We start from the raw sequence: 19,913 nt of genomic DNA on the forward strand, positions 1-19,913 counted from the left end.
CGCTCTCAAGCCTGCCGGAAGCTTCGCTCTCAAGCCTGCCAGACGCAACGCTCTCAAGCTCGCCTGGTGCAACGCTCTCAAGCTCGCCTGGTGCAACGCTCTCAAGCTCGCCATGTGCAACGCTCTCAAGCTCGCCATGTGCAACGCTCTCAAGCTCGCCTATTGCAACGCTCTCAAGCTCGCCTGTTGCAACGCTCTCAAGCGCCCTGGACGCGATGGACATGATGGCTGCTTTGCCAGTGCCTACGGGCAAGATGGCCGCCCCTTCAGTGCTCACGGAGGTAAGGGGCGTTCCAGCCATTAAGTCCGCTCCAGAACCCGCTTCAGCCAGTGAGTTTGCTCCAGAGACCACTCCAGTCGGTGAACCATCGCCTCACTCCCGGAGGAAGAGGAGGAGGAAGAAGGCGTCCTCCTCTCCTCAAGACGCAGACGCCGTTCAAGAGGCCGCTGTGGGCCTGGAGACCACTCCAGAGGTCTCTCCTGCTCCGCCCAAGCGTCTTGCCCTGCCGGCGCCACCTGAGCTCCTCGCCCTGCCGGCGCCACCTGAGCTCCTCGCCCTGCCGGCGCCACCGGAGCTCCTCGCCCTGCCGGCGCCACCGGAGCTCCTCGCCCTGCCGGCGCCACCCGAGCTTCCAGCCCCGCCGGCGCCACCCGAGCTTCCAGCCCCGCCGGCGCCACCCGAGCTTCCAGCCCCGCCGGCGCCACCCGAGCTTCCAGCCCCGCCGGCGCCACCCGAGCTTCCAGCCCCGCCGGCGCCACCCGAGCTTCCAGCCCCGCCGGCGCCACCCGAGCTTCCAGCCCCGCCGGCGCCACCCGAGCTTCCAGCCCCGCCGGCGCCACCCGAGCTTCCAGCCCCGCCGGCGCCACCCTGAGCTCCTCGCCCTGCCGGCGCCCCCGGAGCTCCTCGCCCTGCCGGCGCCACCCGAGCTCCTCGCCCTGCCGGCGCCACCTGAGCTCCTCGCCCTGCCGGCGCCACCCGAGCTTCCAGCCCTGCCGGCGCCACCCGACCTTCCACCCCGGCCGGCGCCAACCGAGCTTCCAGCCGGGCCTGCGCCTCCCGATCTTCCCGCCCGGCCGGCGCCACCCGAGATTCCAGCCCTGCCGGCGCCACCCGAGCTTCCAGCCCCGCCGGCGCCACCCGAGCTTCCAGCCCCGCCGGCGCCACCCGAGCTTCCAGCCCCGCCGGCGCCACCCGAGCTTCCAGCCCCGCCGGCGCCACCCGAGCTTCCAGCCCCGCCGGCGCCACCCAAGCTACCAGCCCAGCCGGCGCCACTCGAGCTACCAGCCCCGCCGGCGGCTCCCGAGCTTCCAGCCCCGCCTGCGCCACCCGAGCTTCCAGCCCCGCCGGCGCGACCGGAGCTTCCAGCCCCGCCGGCGCCACCCGAGCTTCCAGCCCCGCCGGCGCCACCCGAGCTTCCAGCCCCGCCGGCGCCACCCGAGCTTCCAGCCCCGCCGGCGCCACCCGAGCTTCCAGCCCCGCCGGCGCCACCCACGCTTCCAGCCCCGCCGGCGCCACCCACGCTTCCAGCCCTGCCGGCGCCGCTCAAACTCCTTGTGCTGCCAGCGCCATTCAGGTGCATTGCCCTGCCGGCTTCACCCACACGCCTGGCCCTGCCCGTGCCACCCGAACTCCTTGCCCACGAACCTGCGACGGGCCCCGCTGAAATCCCCAAGAACTTTTTTGGGGGGGGGCAGTATACCTAGGGGTGGGGAACCAGTGGGTGGGGAGCTGGTGGGTGGGAACCCTGCCCAGCCACTGCTGTCAGGGCCATTTATGGACTGTAGCCCACTAGGGCCATTCATGGACTGTAGCCCACTTGGGCCATGTATGGACTCATTGCTGTGGCCGCCCGAGCCGCCTGACCTGCCGTGGCCGTCCGAGCCGCCTGACCTGCCGTGGCCGTCCGAGCCGCCTGACCTGCCGTGGCCGTCCGAGCCGCCTGACCTGCCGTGGCCGCCCGAGCCGCCTGACCCGCCGTGGCTGCCTGAGTCCCTGGGGCTGCATTGGAGATCCCGTTCCCGGCTGCTGTTAGATCTCCAATGCACCCACCCCCCCTCCCTAGCTGTTCCTTTACGTCGCGAGGACGCGCCTTCCGGGAGGGGGGCGTTATGTCATGATCACAGTCTGTTCATGTTCACTCTGGACTACATTTCCCATGATCCTCCATTGCTCATCACCTGCACTCACTTCACAATCACTCCTCACTAATCACCACACCCAGCTGCAGCTCATTACCAGGACTATAAAGGACCTTCACACACACCACCTCACCGCGAAGTCTTGATTACCCAGTGTATCATTTCCGAGCGTTTCCCTGTGTTTATTGTCTGCCTGTTTATTGTTACTGATCCTGCCTGTTTCCTGTTTACTGACCCGTTGCTGCCTGTCCTGACCCTTGCTTTGCATACCGACCTGTGAGTGATATCTGCCTGTCCTGATCTTTGCTTGTTCCTTGACCACGATTCTGCCTGTCCCTTGCTGTTCCTGTTTGCTCCTGTTTGACCCTGCCTGTACGACCACTCTCACTTTAATAAAAGCTGCACATGGATCTCTGCCTCAGTCCCGCTTCGTTACATTTTGGACATTAAAATTAATTTTTTGATATTTATAAAGTCAAAATTATAGGGTAAAACAACTAGCCTGATATAAAGAAAATAAAATCTTTAACATAATTAAATTATTGATATATTAAACATATATATTACTCTACAATAAAAACACACTGCAAGTATCAGAACTAACTCCCCAGTTTAAAATATGAATTATTATTTTTTACCCTTCTAAAATGGCCGGATTTGGAATTGTGAGAGTTGTGATGTCACAATTCTACTAATATACATCATCATCATTTGCTATGAAAAGATGTGTGTTCTGAGCAACTCATGTCTGTCCATCAATCACAAGAGCGATAGTGCTGTTGAATAAAGATGTAAGGTAAGACCGTCAAACTCAGACGTTGTTCTATCAGTGGATGTAAAGAAACTGCACCTCCAAAAACTTTGCATATAGCCTTCCTGAAGATCAGAGCTTTACAAAAGCATGGCTGAAGTTTATTTTTAATTATGTGCCTGAGCGAATGAAATATAAAGATTTTGTTTGTTCTTAACAATTCATAATTGACTGGCAATGCCAATTATTTTGTCCCTAGTGGCAATGCAATTCTCACTGTGTCTACACTGGATGCGACAAAGTGAATGTTCCTAATCCATTTGTCCTTCCTGTCAGAAGTAGCACAAACACCTGAGGTATGAGAAATAGAACGGGGCATCAGTTTACTGTCAGGGATTTGTCAAGTCCTATTGCGCCACATCCAGTGTAGACAGCATCACTAATTATAATGGGTTCTTTTGTTTGTTTGTTTTTGTTTTTTGACATGTCATGCCGCTCACATCTGGTGTAGAAACATTGTTATAGTGAAGCCTTCATTTTTTTATGTATTATGTACATTTACAAAGGTAAACTTTTTTATCTAAAATAAAACAGAGCGCTAGTCAGGAAAAAGAAAATTGCTGGTGCTCAACTGTCTTAAACAAGAAGAACAGAGGGAAAAAAAACACTCCTTAAACACTTCTTGCAAAAGTTCTCAATATGTGGAAGACTAGTATGTGTGACTAGTATGGATACAGTGCGATGAAATCAGGCAATCACAGCAGTGGGTGGAAAATGGCAGCAAAAGATGGAAAATGATAATGTTTACATATTTTGGTCCTTTTTTGGTGCAAAAATCATGACCCCTTTAAAGATTTTTCTTTATCATGAACACTCATATTTGTCTTTGACCCATAAACCCAGACCATCTACAGCCTTACTTTATATACCACACACACATCTATTGAGAACCGTTCTCTCCAAGGTGGGAACACAGTAGTCCTCAGACTACTGCTACTCTACAATTTGTGTCGTATGAATTCATACCCATGTACACACACACACACACACACACACACACACCCCCGTTATTGATGCTAGTCACTCTCTTTCTCAAGGAAACTTGTCACACTGTGCAATGCTTGAAGTTTCCATAAGGACAGTGGAGTGAATCTTGCCGATGCCATCACATGCCTCTATCATCATCCTTTAGCTCAGGGCCGGTGCTGTTTCCCCTGAGACTGTGTCACTGGAGCATATCAGTTATAATGAGGGGCCCCTGAACCCATCAAAACTCATTTAGTGAGCAAACTGACACATACTTATACAATCTTATATTTTGACACAAGCTGTTACAGTCATCTGAATTTCCTTAAGGTCCTGAGGGACGATTGTATCCCAATTTTAGGGCCATTTTAGTGGCCTGTGTGTCTGTTGGCTAATAGTAATGTCTAATGCAATGTTTCCTAATACCGCTCCTGGACCAAACACCACACATTTTGTATGTGTTCTGCATTTGATACAATGCACATCCTGATTTTTCCAAGTTAGATGCATTCCCAGGTCAACATATTTTGTTGATTAGTTGAGGACGCTTGATATTCAACAATGTTATTGATCTGCCTGCATTGACACCATTGTATGCGAACTGAACTGAGGTGGATGATGACATCACTGTTTTCTCCAGAGCCGATGTATATGAATAAACAAAATGAATAACTATTGATTTTTACAAAATAATGAATCAATACTTAACTTACTTAAGCTGGACAATGACACCATTTTCTTCTAGGGCTGCTGTGCAGCCAAAAATATTTGCCAGTTATCACTGTAAAGCTGCTTTGACACAATCTGCATTGTAAAAAGTGCTATATAAATAAAAGTGACTTGACGTGATTTGATCCTGGAGCAACATTCCTGTCCGAAAATGTAATCCTAACCATATCCCTACCCATAAGTTATCCCTAAAATCAGAGAGAAATGATAGGTGAATAACACTGATGTAGAAGCACTTAACCCTGGTTATAAGACTAAACCTGACATAATCTGTAACCTTGTCCCTTAAATCTAATTGGTTGATTGGAATGTTGTTCCAGAATCAACAAAAATGTTGATACAGGAATATGTTATACTTGGAGAAATCAGGTTTCCGAGCACTATATTACAAGCTGATGAGCTGAATCTGGTGTACTATAACAGAGGGAACCAACTGTGCAGTGTTAGTGTTAGTGTTAGGATTGAGAAATACTGAACTAAATTCAGAGCAATAAAGTTTTAAGTTAAAAGGCAAAATGAAACTCGCAACCCATTTTACTTAAATAATCACACAGTGGGCCCTATTTTAACGATCTGAAACGCAGATCGGAGACTGATGTTCTTGTAAGAGCAGTGAAAGACAGAGAAGTTGTGTTGTATGGGGATGGGAGAAACCCACCCAAAATAGCGTCGGTTAAACAGGTTTTTTCACATCTTCGTGGCACACCACAATGATTTCCGTCATCTCATGTGTTAATATTTTTTTAGTGTAACATATGATTTGCAAAAATAACTGTTGCATCTGTGTAGATTACATGAGCAAAGTGTATGCGCGTTGTGCACGCTATACATTATGGTCAAGCATGCGCCCTTAAAATAGCATAATGAACAACGCGCAACGTGCCACTGACTTTAGACTAGGTTTTTTCTGGTCAGTGGCGCAATTGTTTAATGGAACAGCAAAATAGCACCAGGGATTGTTTGCGCCGGAACACGCCTCCTTTTTTGCGCTGAACCGCCCAGGGAGCGCAAGTTCATTCACTAGTTTAGCGACGTGCTTCTGTGGAGGGAAAAGCGCGCTTTGCGCGGGTGCAAAATAGGAATGACACATGCGTCGGTGTACAAAGTCAATTGCGCTGGGTGCAAGATAGGGCCCAGTGAAAGGATACACACACACACACCTACGCACACACACACACAAACAAAATAGAGTGGGGTTTGGTTGTGTCTACCATGAGTTGACTGGATAGTGAAAATAATCTGATCTTACGGGAAACCATAACTAAGTTACGTGTAAGCCTAAAGGTCCACCCTAAACCCACCCATAAACATACCCATCACTGGTCATACAAAAACCAGACTGTCCTCCAAAAAAAAAAAAAACGACCCTATAAGTCATTTTTCAAGCACCTTATTACGACCTATATTTACGTTAGTCATGCGCCCTCTAGCTGGCGTAAAAATAATGACAATGTCGTGTTATGTCTGTATGTATGACTGGCGTTACCAATCCAAATGCTTGTTCATTTAAATGCAATGTGTGGACTTTTTACAGCATTTGTCCTATTTCCATTTAGCAAAACGTATTTTTTTATTAACGACTACACCCACCCCACCCCTGTGACCTTTTCATGGCACACACAGTCACACATCACTCTGGACTACATTTCCCACAGTCCCCCATCTAGGAACCAATCACACACTCACACCTGTTTCCCATCAGTGACACTATATAAGCTGCACTCAAACACACACACATTGCTGAGTATTGTTTAGCCTTTATCCAACCTTTATCTCTGTGTTTCATTGTCCTTGCCTAGCCTTGCCTTTGTTTTGACCTTGGACTGTTTTCCCTGTTTGATGATCGTTTGCTGCCTGTCTTGACCATGTGTTTTGCATTACTCTTTTGCCTTGCCCTCCTGTATTTGTTTTGCTGGTGTTTGACTTCTGCCTGTACGACTACGCTCATTTTAATAAAGCCTGCACATGGATCTCCCACTCCATCGTCCAGTTCTCTTCGTTACAGTAATAACTAGATACTAACCCTGAACCTACACCTTATCCCTGGCAGTTACCTTATATTACTCAGTATTTTAATAGGTACGTACACTGTAAGATCATGCAAGTACACATACTGTAAAATAAAATGCAACTGTATTTTTTTTTAAGTATTTTTTTTTTCTTTAAACAATTGGGATTAAAAAAATATCATCAATGAAGATTTAAAATTTTTATGAGGCTCATCTCATGAAGCACTGTGAATTCTGTAATCACATAAGAAATTTAATAATTGTGTATAAATAAATAGTATAACGTGATATAAAATGTTTCTATCTTGAAGTTTACAGTATGTTGGTAAACAAATTTCTCTATAAAAAGAAAGAAAAAATGGGAATTTTATTTAAAAAAATTTTTTATTAAAATAATAGGCCAACTGAGTTAATACAGTAAAAGGCAAAATAAATGTTGACTGTACAGTTTAAATGAGCTATAGTTTGGCTTATTGGTTGGTTGTTTATCCTGGATGTGAAGCTTAAATTTACTTTTTCTTCTCTGCATAATATTTACATAAAAAAATGCACAAAGCAAAATCATTAGTGCACAGGCTACAATGTTAATCCATACTATGTGAAACATCAGCTCAAGCCAACCCAACTTCATCAGAGGAAAAATAAAGGATGCTCCCCATTTCTTTACACCATACATCAGTTGAGATGCAAGTAAATTACTGGTGTCAGGTGACAATTGACCATACTAGTATAAGCAAACAACAGAACAGATGTTAACACAGCCACAGTTTATGCCTGCAGCTTTATATGTGTAAAAGATGCTTGACTGAATTAAGTGCTAAAATGCAATTGTTTTGATTTTGTCTTTCTGACATGCAACTTCATTGCATTTGTTAATAAATGAAAAGAAATGAATTTGTCATACTAAAGTGTCACACACCATTACACACATATCATTTCAACTTCTGCCGAGGCAAATTATAACACTAGAGAATTGTGCCTGTACATAAATATTTCAAGATGAACAGACTCACAGTTCAAATGATTTGTATTCTAGACATTTTAATTAACATAAAAACAAATCCAGTGAAACGTGCACCTGTGAAAAGCACAAACAACTGTCGAAGTGGACTGATTGTCTCTATGTTTAACCATTTATTTTAATGTTTAATTCATCAGAGTATAAAATATGTTACAAACTGCACCTGGTACAGAATGTAATTCAGTTCCTTTAAATAAAGGAAAATTCAGTGAATACTCTAGTAAGTATGGTGCTACTATATACTTACATACTATATACTATACATACATGAATATAAACGGTGCCTATAGAAAAATCATCATTCCCCTTTGAAACGGTTACTTTATTTGTTGTACAGCCTGAGATCAAAACCCATTCCAAAAAAAGAAAAAACGCTTTTCCAGCTTTATTTCCAACTTTTGCCTTACAACATCAACGTAATGAAAGAAAAAGCAGAAGTTTTAATTATTAACAAATAATAATAATAATAATAAAAAGTGCAATAACGGGGTTTGAAAAATCATCAGTCACCTGATTTAATACTTAGTATTGTTAGTAGAGCCACCTTTTGCTTTAATTACACCTAGATTGTGGAATATTTGCCCATTCTTGATTGGAGAATTGCTCAATATTCTGTGGTAATGGTAATGGACTGATCTCTCCAAGTCCATCCATGGATTTTCTATTGGATTTAAGTCAGGGCTCTGAATTGGCCACTCAAGAACATTCACCTTCCTATACTTAAGCCATTGCATTGTTCTTGGCGGTATGTTTAGGATCATTGTCGTGTTAAGGTGAATGACCGGCCCATCTTCAGCTGTCTAGCAGAAGGATACAGGTTTTTCCAATAATTTGGAAGTACTGTACTTGGTAGCATCCAATTTTCCTTCAATCCTGACCAATCTCCCAGTCCCAGCTAAAGAGAAACACAACTACAACATAATGCTGCCACCACAATGCTTCACAGTAGGTATGGTGTATTTTGGGTGGTGTTCTTTGTTTGCTTTTCACCAAACATAGCACTGAAAGAAAGAAGCCTTTCCTGAAAAAGTAATAATCAGTCTTGTTTGTGCAATGCAAAAACACACCTGGAAGACTCTGATGCCATCTGGCAAAAGGTGCTATGGTCTGGTGAGACCAAAATTGACCTTTTTGACCTTTTCCAGCACCATGTTTTTCTTTCATTACTTTAATGTTGTAAGGCAAAAATTGTAAATAAAGCTGGAAAAGGTTTTTTTTTTAATTATTATTTTTTTTAATGGGTTTTGATTTGTGCCTGTACAACAAATAAAGTAACTATTTCAAAGGGATATGATGACTTTCTATAGGCACTGTACATCGTCTTTCACATATTCAGAACTTTTGCGAGAAGTGTTTAAGAAGTGTTTTTTCCCCCTCTATTCTTCTTGTTTAAGACAGTTTAGCACCAACAATTTCTTTTTCAAGACTAGTGCTCTGTTTTATTTGAGATAAAAAGTTTACCTTTGTAAATGGACATAATACATAAAAAACACACGAAGACTTCAAAAATTCTTTATCAGTATTACACAGCATGCCCGACTGCTTTAATGAAGTATGCACTTAAAATCTTTTCAAGTATGAAAACAACCATTTTCAAATACTGCTTTTTTTTTCAAATAATTTTTTTCTTAATTTCTTCTGTTTATCTTTCCCCTCAGCTAAAAACTATTACTTAAATCATTGTGATTAAGAAATATGATTTCATAGAGACAAAAACCTTACTTCAAAAAGCATAGATAGTTGGGCTGGGTGTGATACACAATACTTCGTGACAACATACCACTCCTTTTGAATGGCTATCAATGGAGGTGAGAAAAAAAAAGCCTTTTGCTTGCTTCACCTCTCATGCTAACCAACCAAACCTTGACTATACAGTATGTGATAGACCAAAAATGTTAAAATGTTAAAAAAAAAGTTATGTTCAGGTAAACTATCACAAAATGGGACTGAATTGTCAGATTATAGTCTGCGGTTGGCACAGACATTTTATTAGATTGAAGGAACTTCAAATTTTATGAAATACAAGAAATTTGTGTGTTTCATCAACAAAGGTCTCAAAAGAACTGTGCTGTTTACATTCCTCTCTTCCTGTCTCTTGCTGCTAATGGTGTTTTTGCTGAAGGCTGTTTGAAATAAATATGCTTTTAATGTCAAACCTGGTAGTGAAAAGTTATTTTGTGGTGAACAGTGAGAGCCTACAGACAATAAACACAGCAGACACAAAATCTGCACTTACTCTGCAAACAGCTCTGCAGGCTTCCAGCAAATTGGCTCAACATTCATCCACAGTTAGTTACTATTATTATTTTTTAAATACTTTATATTTTGTCAAAAATATCTAATTTGCATTAAATCTATATTTCACTCGCATACTCATACTAATCAAAATGCTCCTGTGCTCCGATTCCACACAGTGCGTGTAGCGTTTGTGTCCAGACAAAGAAACACTGACAACAGAGCAAACATAGAGCACAATGGATATATCAGAGAAGGATGTCTATGAAGTAAATGTATCTAATTAACACAATATTAAACAAATTAAATATTCATGCTATAGCTGCTGTGTGCGAGCTGGTAAGCAAAGCTTGCAGAGTGGACTGAGAGCACAGTGGCACAGATGAGCGAGCTTGTTGATTGTATCCCTTTTTCACAGACAACACTGGAAAGTTTGTAGTTCGTTCGGATATGGTAATAGCAAAGGAAGTAAAACGAGGAGCATTTTACTAAAGAGAGAGCTCACACACTTCTGTTGAATGCTCTTGATTGCTGATCGCTATAGAACAGGTAACATGAACTGTTACCTGATGTATAATGAGTGGTTCCCTACATTATTACAAGGAGGCGATAGAGTAATCACATAACTTTTTTAATAGGGATACACTGATACCACGTTTTCCAGAACAAGTCCAATACCGACTTTCATTTTTAGGACCTGTATTTTCATTGCATTTTTTTTTTTTTTTTAATATTGGGCAGAGAAATCAATCAAAGTGAATATGAATCTAATTAGTTGGCTTAGCAAATAGATATTTCCTTCAGTTATGTTCATGCCTAATTATCCCTGTTAAAATGTAACAGCTACTGTTGCTTTACTGTTCATATTATTGCTCTATCATATTTTATCTTCAATTTAATAGCACAGTGAATATTTAGAGCTGCTCTAAGTATTTAATTTCTTCTGGCCTGGTTGGGCCAGTGGTTCAAATTTTTAGATACCAGTGAAACATTACAAATTTCAGGTACAGAAATTGAATAAAGTAATCAAATGTAAAATAACACTGCATAGTCTTCAGTGTATAAAATAAATATTGATTAATCATTATTAAATTTACTCAGCCAGAATAGTAAGAGATTTTCTCTGTTTTTTGTTGTTAGATTAACATTGAGGACAAAGACAGCAGTAGGTTTATTAGGCTGCGGTCACCTTAAGAGCTGTATCTAACACATGCATTTTCTTTCTGTTTACGTTCACTTAAGACATAACTGAATATGTTTCACAAGGACGCTTGTGAGCTCAGTTTAATATAGGCCATTTGTGAGCTGTCTGAGAGGCAGCTTTCTGGGCACGCGCTTCAGAAAACTTAGGTCCCGTCCACACGGAGACGTATTTCTGTGAATACGCACAAATTTTTTATCTGATAGGCATATTGTCCATACGGATCCGAAGTTTTCGCAAGGCGAAAACACAATTTTTTTTAAAAACTGGGTCCTAGAGTGGATAAATTTGAAAACGTCGTCTTTGCGTTTTCATGTGGACGGGGCCATCCGTATATTTTCTGAAACGTTGATGTCATCATCCCACGTGCCGACCCTAGTCAGATGCCGCTAACACCACAAAACAGCACCAACAACAGCAATAGCAGACTCTTGCGTTTGTGCTGCAGAAGCTACTGAGCCGAAATAATGTGCTGTTTCTAAGCTTTGCTATAGTTTGTATTCAGCGCACAAGGTTTATGCGCATGCTCCAAGTCTTCTTCGCTGCTTTAAGTGCATTTCTGTGAAAGAATTACAGCGCCACATAATGGTCTGGCATGTATACTACATCATTTTGAGTCGTTTCAGTGGTTTCGTGTGGACGCAGATATTTTTTGAGACGAGGAAAAAAAAAAAGATTCAGGGTAAGCTCCGGCTTCGTGTGGACGTAGCCTTAGAAGCATATTGTGCATCTTAAGGCCTGTACACACCAGGACAAATATCGCACACATTTATCGCCAGCGTTTTTCGAGATGTTTTTTGTGTTCATACCCAAGTGATTTTCACTGGCGATGCACAGAGTGGACGTGCAATTTCACTCCCCGACAGTATGTGGCGCTTGTGCTTAACAGTAGTGCAAATAAACATATTTACGATATTAATAAAGTTGAAGAAGATAAAAAAAATATATATATATATATATATATATATATATATATATTTACACACACACATATATATATATATATATATATATATATATATATATATATATATATATATATATATATATATATATATATGATGTATAAGAGATGGTAGTCAGAAACGGTAGTGCAAATAAGTCACAATGACAGTAGTGCAAGTGAACGGTAGTGCAAATAAACATATTTATGAAATAGACATTCTCAACTATATTTCTTGAATGTAAAAGAAAAAAACAAACAGTAAAAATACAGAAATAATACCTGCATCTCAATCAGCTCCCTAGTTCAGTAGTCAGGGCACTGATCAGGGAGTCGGCCACATTCATTTACACGCTATACTGATACACGACCTAGGAAGCTAGGGTGCTGTTTGAGACACAGGGATAGTTTGAACGAACGAACCTGAGGCGTTTTTAAAAAAAATTATGCTTTTACGCCTCGGTGTGCACACTCACATTGGCACCCTTGGTTTAGTCACGAGGCATTAAACGTCAGCGATAATCAGTGTGTACAGGCCTTTACACATAAAAATACCATATATTTGACCAAAATTTCAGAATTGTCAGCAAGCTGACTTATGTGTATGTGTTGATGAGGTGACAATCAGTAGCAGGTGTGGGTGATAGCTGACTGAGACTGAGGTGAGAACCATGCTGAGAAACAGATTCCAGGGTGTGTGTGAGGGAAGGAGGACTGGTGCAATCTTGACACTAGATAGCACGGTGAATGTTTATATGATTGTCAATGAATGGGATGCTACATTTTATTAAATACACTTGTTTGACGAGCTCATAATCACATTCTCAGAAGTGGAAAGAAGGAAAGTTAAGATTGAAGGCAACATAATTCAGCAAACGTTTCCCTCAAAATCAGTGCAGTCAAACTAATAAATACAAAGAACCACAACGAACATGTGATATTTTATTCTCAGAGATACTGATATATGAACTTCCAACATTAACATGTTACTAGAAACCATGAATAATGAATCAGACCCTTATTAGGCACTGTAGTTTCTCCTTATTTGTATAATTAGCACTTAGCGGGATGCTAACTCCAGATCGTTAGCATTTCCCACTGAGACAGCACTTCTTCATGGCGCTTGATAAAACATTGCCACTTTATCTGCATTTTTGGAGAGTATTTTTTTAGCAGATTTAGCATGTCTTTCTTGCCCTGCCATAAAGAAAAAAGAAAAAAAAAGAGAGACAAAAGTGGCTGACAGCAGAGGTCAGAATCGATCTGTCACTGTTTATGTTTGTTCTTTCAAGGCCTTTTGACGAATAGAGGGGCTCAGGGGAGATAAAATAAATAAATAAATAAAAAAAACCTCTCTTTTCTCCTAAAAAGACAGGAAAATTGTGTACTAAGAGGAAACAAAAAAATGTTTAGTGGAGAATGAGAGGTCGGTTAGAGAAAAGTGGTAGGTTTTTAGAGTTGCTTTTACCCCTTCTTGACCTAAACATGTCAAAAAGAACGAAAAATGCCCTTAACAAAGCTGATATGTGCTGTCTTGCAGTCTGTCTTCTTTATTTCATTCTTTATAAGCTTCATGTCACTATTCTTCTTAAGGTCAAAACAAACAAGTTTAAATGAAATGAAATGAAATGAAATGAAATGAAATGAAATGAAATGAAATGAAATGTCAACTAAACTGGGAGACAAGTAAACCCCTTTAGGTAAACCCCTTAAGCTTCTTCTTTTTTTTTCTTTTTTAGAAAAATTATACATAAATTATAATTATAAATTATAATTATACATAAAAATTGACAGAGCTGTGGCTTAGGGGTTAATGCACATATATGGAGTCAAATTAATGCCTTAAAGTTCTGCACAAAAATAAAGTTTTGGGAAAAAAAAAAGAATTGAGCAATAAAAAAATATTTTGCAAACAAAAATAAAGAATTGTAAAGGAAAAATAAAGTATTGAGCGGAAAAAAAAAAGTTTTGCAAACAAAAATAATAAATTGCAAAATAAAATAACGTAGTGCAAAAATTAATGAAAAAAATCATTTGCAACGCTCATTTTATTCTGCGTTTCAGTCAAGCGTACGCTCACGACACCGGTTTTCCTTTGCACTGCACTTTTCTGCGCGGTTCTCTTGACGTGGGGGTGGAGTCAAGAAATGGGGGCACGTCCCCTTGAAACACGTCATCAGCAGGAGATACAGATCGCAAAAACCCAGAAATAAGTTTTTATAAGCTGTCGACCCCAAAAACTGAATGTTTAAGGACACAAAGGTGGATACAGGCAGTGAGACAGAGCGCAACGGGTCATATTACTATAAGAAATGCGCTGGAGGGGGTCGTAATCGGCGACAACATATGCTAAACAAACCAACAAAAACAAACCATTCATTATTTTTAACCATGTCAAAGAATTATTTCACCTGTCGCTGATTACGTTCCCCTCCAATGCATTTCTAATAGTAATATGACTCGTTGCGCTCTGTCTCACTGCTTGTATCCACTTTTGTGTACTTAAACACTTGTTTTTTGGGGTCGACAGCTTATAAAAACTTATTTCTGGGTTTTTTAGCTTGTTAGTTGTGCACCTTGTCACACAGCACCTTTTAGGCATTGTTCTGTTTTTTGTAATGAGTCAGAAAAGACAAGAAGGCAGCCTCACGCAATGCAAAGTCAATGGAGATGGTTGGATTGTTTTCCCCCCGGTGGGCGTGATTTTCAGATTATAATAAATGCGCTCTGTCTCAATGCTTGATCTGTTCCGTTCCGATCTGGGTCTCCTGCCGATGACGTGTTTCGCGGGGGTGTGCCCCCATTTCTTGACTCCACCCCCACGTCAAACCAGTGCCATAAAGAGAACCGCACAGAAAAGTGCAGCGCAAAGGAAATCTGGTATCGTGAGCGCACGCTTGACTGAAACGCAGAATAAAATGAGCGTTGCAATTGATTTAGTAGGTTTGAGCATGAAAAATATGTGGCAAAGATAAAATAGGATTACAGCTGTCATTGATTTATGTAATTGATTATATTTTTTTTTTGCACTACGTTATTTTATTTTGCAATTTATTATTTTTGTTTGCAAAACGTATTTTTTTCTGCTCAATACTTTATTTTTCCTTTGCAATTCTTTATTTTTGTTTGCAAAACATTTTTTTATTGCTCAATTCTTTTTTGTTGTTTTGCAAAACATTATTTTTGTGCAAAACTTTAAGGCATTAATTTGACTCCATAGTAAACCGGTGTCATAGGCGCACGCTTGACTGAAACGCAGAATAAAATGAGCGTTGCAAATTATTTAGTAGGTTTGAGCATGAAAAATATGTGGCAAAGATAAAACAGGATTACAGCTTTCATTGATTTTTGCAATTGATTATATTTTTATTTTTGCAATACGTTATTTTATTTTGCAATTTATTATTTTTGTTTGCAAAACTTATTTTTTTATGCTTAATACTTTATTTTTCCTTTGCAATTCTTTATTTTTGTTTGCAAAACATTTTTTATTGCTCAATTCATTTTTTTACAAAACGTCTCGGGTTACGAGTGTAAACCTTGTTCCCTGAGTAAGGGAACGAGACGCTACGTCCAATGACGCAATGGGAACCCTCTGCATTTTGTGTTCGTGAAGCACCTCTGTATCCAACCAATTAGAAGACGTGACGTCAGAGGTGGGTGACGTCATGGACCAGGAAACTATAAAGCATACCCAGAACAAAGAACACTAGCTTCTGAGTATTGTCTGAAGCAAGAGCGCTCCAGGCATGAAGGAGGTATGGCAACACGACGTAGCATCTCGTTCCCTTACTCAGGGAACAAGGATTACACTCGTAACCCGAGACGTTCCCTTTCGTGGGAACATCCACGCTACGTCCAATGATGCAATGGGAACGCTGTCCCAACTACGCCGTGTCACCAAGTGCCTGGCTGTTATCTTGTAAAACTATAGCACCGGGAGTGACATTCAAGTTAAGATTGTAAAATCTGATGAAGGTGTGCTGGGATGACCATCCAGCCGCACCACAAATATCGTCTAAGGAAACTCCTGACAAAAGAGCCTTGGAAGCAGCCATACCTCTAGTAGAATGAGCTTGAATAGTTAAGGGACATGGGTGTCCCACTGCTGTGTATGTGAGTGAGATGGCCTCAACCACCCACTTGCTCATCCTCTGCTTAGATGCATCCAATGCCCTCACAGGGCAAAGCAGATTCTTCTTTTCCTGATCCATGTTTGTAAAAGGAGGCGGGCAGAACGCCTCGAGTATAATGGGACCTGGGACCCTCGACGACACCTTTGGGACATAACCCGGTCTGGTGTGTAAGAAAGTCTTAATCATACCATCCGCAAATTCTAAACATGATGGAGTGACTGACAGTGCTTGTAAATCACCAATCCTTTTTAGGGATGAAATTGCCAAAAGAAGGATAGTTTTTAGTGTCAGGAATTTGTCTGATACTTCTTCTATTGGCTCGAAGGGAGCCTCAGCTAGCCCCTGGAGCACAATAGTCAGATCCCAGGTCGGAGCCACGAAGGAAGCGCATGACTAGGGGGTCTCGACCCACCGAGGAACCCCCTACAGGACTGTGATAAGCCGAAATGGCTGCAATGTACACCTTTAGTGTTGAAGGGGTTAAACCTTCAGAAAACTTCTCTTGAAGGAACTGCAGCACATAGCTGATTGGAGACTGGACAGGGTCCAAATTATGTTGGCCACACCATGCGGCAAACAGTTTCCATTTGTATGAATACAGCTTCCTTGTGGAGGGAGCTCTGGAGTGAAGGATGGTCTCCACAACCTCGGCTGGGAGACCAGATTCTATGAGCCTTGCCCCCTCAGAGGCCAGGCCCACAGTTTCCATGTTTCTGAGCGGGGATGGAGAATTGTACCGCCCGTTTGCGACAGGAGGTCCTGTCTGAGAGGAAGCTCCAGAGGCGAGCCGCGAAGAAGAGACATTATGTCCGAGAACCATATTCTGGTCGGCCAGTAAGGGGCCACCAGTATTAGGTCGACCCTCTCCTGGCGAACCTTCTCCAGAACTCCGGGGAGCAGTGAGATCGGGGGAAATGCATACAGGCGCAGCTTCTGCCACGTCTGTAGCATAGCATCCAGCCCTAGAGGTGCTGGGTGCTGCAGGGAATACCACAGAGGGCACTGAGATGACTCCTCTGTGGCAAATAGATCGACTTGAGCTTGACCGAATGTTTTCCATATTAGTTCCACCACCTCGGTGTGGAGTTTCCATTCCCCTGGACAGTGCCTCGACAGAGCGTCCGCCCCCACATTCAACCGCCCGGGAATAAAAGCAGCTCTCAGAGAGAGGAGCTTTCCCTGGGACCAGAGGAGGATGCGACTGGCCAACTTTGATAATATGCGAGACCGCATGCCCCCCTGATGGTTGATGTAAGAGACCACCGTAGTGTTGTCAAGACTTTTTCCACATGACCAGAGCACGAAGGCATCGCCGCGTGACTTTGATCATGCGAAAAGGATTTCCCCTCTGAGAAAACCCCTTGGTCCTGAGCCACCACTGTAAGGGTCTCATGTGCAGGAGGCCAAAAGTAATAACGTTGGACGCAGCTGCCATCAGACCCAACAGTCTCTGAAACTGTTTTACAGTGAGTGACTGGCCTTACTTCACCCCATTCACGGCCCCGAGAGTGGAATTCACACGAGCACGGGACAGTTGCACCTGCATCGTGGTGGAATCCCAGATTACTCCTAAATAGTTTGCAACCTGACTCGGGACCAGCACACTCTTTTTGGCGTTGAGCCTCAGCCCAAGCCTTTTCATGTGCGACAGAACAACATCTCGATGTTGAACTGCCAACTGTTCTGTTTGAGCTAGTATCAACCAGTCGTCGATATAGTTCAGCACGCGGATGCCCTGGAGTCTCAGCGGAGCCAGAGCTGCATCCATGCACTTTGTGAACGTGCGGGGTGATAGAGATAGGTCGAAAGGAAGAACCCTGTATTGGTAAGCTTCGCCCCCGAAAGCAAACCTGAGGAAATTCCTGTGAGAAGGATGGATGGATACATGAAAGTATGCGTCTTTCAGATCTATCGCCACAAACCAGTCCTCGGACATGATCTGTTTGAGTGTAAGCATTTTGAACTTCAACTTCTTTACAGCTCGATTTAACACACGTAAATCTATGATCGGACGCAACCCTCCATCCTTCTTTGGAACAATGAAGTAGCGGCTGTAAAAGCCCGACATTTTGCTGGGAGGAGGAACCCTTTCTATAGCTCCTTTTTGCAAAAGCGTCGTAACCTCTTGTTCCATCACCAGAGTCTGCTCTGGGGTTACCACTGTGGGAAGCACCCCGTTGAACCTGGGCGGTGTAGAACCGAACTGAATTCTGTAACCCTGTTCTATTATGAGCAGTACCCACTTCGAAATGCTTGGGAGACGTTTCCATTCTTCCACATGTTCTACTAAGGGAACCAGACTCTCGAGACTGGTCTCTGGTGTTTTTTGAGCACTTGGCTCGTCCATCTGACACAGCGCACCGGCAGACAGACAAATCAAGTGCCGACCGACCCTCCTCGGAGGATCGGTGGAGACCGCTGTGCCCTGATGCACACTGGGTGGCAGGGTTGACAGGACGGTCCCCTGAGGGCACAGAGGAGGACCCGCTATCCGAATCCTCCCGGAGGGGGCTGCCCTCGAGGGATCCTGCACTAATAATGTCAGGACCTCTTCTTTGAAGCCTTCCGGGAGATAATGACGGTCCTCAGATCCGTCCTACCTCTGGAAGGCTTCGCCTGCTCCCGCCCAGCAGCCTCGGGGGGATGAGAGCGGCGGGGAAGAATATTCTGGAAGGCCGCTGATTGTTTGCGTGTCTCCTGAAACCTGTCGACGACAGCTGTAACTGCGTCGCCGAACAGGCCAGCAGGAGACAGCGGCGCATCCATCAAAACATTCTTATCTTTATCCTTGATGTCTGATAAATTGAGCCATAAGTGCTTCTCCGTGGCCACCAGGGCTGCCATAGAGTGGCCTATTGATTTGGCCATCTCCTTGGTGGCCCGGAGAGTTAGATCTGTTACCTTACGGGTCTCTTGGATTGCATCGAATGTTGCTTCCCCACTCTCATCTATCTCCCCCAGCAGATCAGCTTGGTATGCCTGCAAGATTGACATTGTATGCAGGCACGCCGCCGCCTGACCCGCCGCCGAGTAAGCCTTGCCCACCAAATTAGATGTTATTTTTAAGGGCTTGGTGGGCAATGTCGGGGTCCTGAGGGACGATGCAGACTCGGGCGAGAGATAGCTTGCAAGCTTCTCTTCCACCCGAGGCATCGCCCCATAGCCGTGGTGCTTCAGCCCCATGATGTTACTATATAATGACGTTTGGGGGCTGAAGACACGATATTGGACAGGTATTCTCCACGACCTCGACACCTCGGTGTGGAGGTCGGGAAAGAACGGCAGACCCCGACGCTGGGGTAGTGACCGTGCGGGAAGGAATCTTTCATCCAACTTGCTCTTAGGTCTGTTTTCATGTTTTTCCGCGAGCCAGTCAATATTTAGCTTTTCAACTGCCCTGGTCACTACCTCCAGCAGCTCCTCATAAGCTGGGGATGAGGATGGCGGTTCCTCATCCCCTTCGACACCCTCCACATCAACCTCCTCGGAGGAAGATAAATTGAGTGTCTGTGTCTCCCTCTGGGGGGAAGAAACCGCAGCGCGTGCTTCCACCGCCAGAGGAGAGACACTGGGTCCGGCAGGTAAGGGGAGCGATAGGGCTGGGCCTGTCTCTCCCCCCTCTGCCAGATCCATTTGTGAACCCCACGAGTGCAGACCGCGCCGAGCCTCAGCAGTGTGTGTGTCTTTTTATGTTGTGCTTGGAAACTCTTGTCCTCAGACGAA

Source organism: Chanodichthys erythropterus, chromosome 12, assembly GCF_024489055.1.
Source record: "Chanodichthys erythropterus isolate Z2021 chromosome 12, ASM2448905v1, whole genome shotgun sequence".
In the NCBI taxonomy this organism is placed as follows: Eukaryota; Metazoa; Chordata; class Actinopteri; order Cypriniformes; family Xenocyprididae; genus Chanodichthys; species Chanodichthys erythropterus.